We start from the raw sequence: 2452 nt of genomic DNA on the forward strand, positions 1-2452 counted from the left end.
AATTTTTGGGCGATTTTGAAGCTTTTTGAAGGGGATTGAAGAGGGATTCAAGAGGAATCACTTGGAGGTAATATTTTTGACTTCATAACTTGTTTATATGTGATTAAAGACCTAATTGGTGGTGAGATATTTGGGGAAAAAGGGTAATTAGGGCTTGAGATTAAGAGACCTTAACATGGGTATTTGAGGGGTCAATTGAACTCCATTTCAATATTCTTGTTATGTATAGACTCTTGAGAGTACAAGGTTTCTAAAAATGTAAATTTTACCCAATTTCGAGTTGTTGGACCGAGGGGCGTTTTGGTCATTTTACCTAATTTCGCGTATTAGCTAAGAATTTCTTTGTGGAATCAGTTACTTGAAGTGTTATTTTCATTAAGCAATTGAATTGAATAGATTTGGGCCATTTGGAGTCGAGTACTCGTGGCAAGAGCATGTTTTCGGGTTGATTTTGAGCCGGTTCGAGGTAAGTGGCTTGTCTAACCTTGTGTGGGGGACCTTCCCCTTAGGATTCGGTATATTTGATATTTGAAATACATTGTACGTGAAGTGACAAGTGCGTACTTGAGCTAATTATTGAAAACCCGGTTTTCTTTAAGTAATTTCAATTGTGTTCCTTTTCATGTTTCATTTTACTTGCAATTTAAACCTGCTGTTAGCTTAGAAAAAGAATGTCTAATTGACTTAACTGTTTATTTCCTTAAACTGCCTTAATTGAATTATGTGAAGCATTTTAGATTAGAATTACCTATTTACTTGATACGAAATTGAGCTTAATTGAGTATTCTTGTGTTGCTGCTGTGTGTTTTATTTTGGTACTATGGGACGACATCCCGGAAGATCTCCTATACGTATTTATGATTTGAACTGAGGTGCAGGATACGAGAGATCCTTGGCACATAGATTGAGGATACCAAGAGATCCTCGGGATACCAAGAGATCCCTAGCACATATTGAGGATACCGAGAGATCCTCGGGATACAGAGATCCCTAGCATATATTGAGGATGTCGAGAGATCCTCGGGATACCAAGATATCCCTGGCGTTTATTGAGGATACCAAGAGATCCTCGGGATACTAAGAGATCCCTGGTTATCTCCTCGTGATTGTTTTTGCCTTTGTTTCAGTTATTGAATTCCTTGTTTCCTGTATTAAATTCTTATCATTAGTTTTCAACTGTACTGCTTATCTTATAATGTTATGTCTTATATTCTTTATTTTATCTCAGTAGGGACCTGACATTCCTTGTCACTACCCGACCGAGGTTAGGCTTGGCACTTACTAAGTACCGTTGTGGTGTACTCATGCCCCTTCTGTGCATGTTTTTCATGTGCAGATCTAGGTACTACGACTCAGTCCTATCACCCTTGAGGCAAGGCAACTCCTCCAGCGACTTTGAGGTATATCTCCAACATCCGCAGACCGAGGAGTCCCTTTATATTCTAGCTTTTAAACATTTGCCCTTTTGTATTTATTTTCCTTGTTAGATATTCTGGAGTTAGAGTACTATGTAATGATCCTTAGCTTGTGATTCATGGCTTTTCGGGTCTTGGAAGTATGTATTGGCTTGAGAGTTAAATATTGTGTATGCCGAGTGGCACTTTTAAACACTGTTTTATCACTCTACATTCTGTTTTAATTTGTTTTTATTTTGCACTTTGGTTATCTTCCGTAATTTAGGCTTACCTAGTCGTAGAGGACTAGGTTCCATCACGATGGTTCACGGAGGGCGAACCGGGGTCGTGACAAGTTGGTATCAGAGCTTTAGGTTCATAGGAGTCATGAATCACAAGCCGGTTTATAAGAGTCTCATTGATCGGTACAGAAACATTTGTCTTATCTACAAGAGGCTATGTAAATTTTAGGAAAATTCCACTTTATTTGATTTCCTTGTCATTCGATATTTTGATATCACAATTCTAAACTTTTGTCTTATATTCTCTCACAGATGGTGAGAGAACGTGCTACCCGAGATGATCAGGCAACCGCGCCCCCTACTGCAGCCGTTAGAGGCCGGGGCCGGGGTAGAGGCCTAGGACACGCCTGTGGTACAGCAAGAGCACCTGCGCGAGCTGCCGCCGAGGTACCACCAACAGTTCCAACCGGAGTAGCAAGAGCACCTACTGCTGCTACTACTCCAGCTCTTCAAGAAACTCTCGCATAGTTCATGAGCATGTACACCACTCTGGCTCAGGCAGGGTTGCTTCTCCTTGCTGCAACTATATCTCAGGCCGGGGGAGGAGCACAGACTTCCGCCACCTGCACTCTTGAGCAGCGAGTACATGTTGAGAAGGTCCCTGATATTATTCATGTACCGCTTGTAGTACCAGTTTAGCCTGAGGGCAGGGCAATGGCTTCCTAGAAGGAGCAGTTGAGGCTTGAGAGGTTCAAGAGGTACAAGCCTCCTATATTCAATGGTCTAGCATCGGAGGATGCTCTGGGATTTCTAGAT

The sequence above is a fragment of the Nicotiana tabacum genome, chromosome 11, assembly GCF_000715075.1.
Source record: "Nicotiana tabacum cultivar K326 chromosome 11, ASM71507v2, whole genome shotgun sequence".
NCBI lineage: Eukaryota > Viridiplantae > Streptophyta > Magnoliopsida > Solanales > Solanaceae > Nicotiana > Nicotiana tabacum.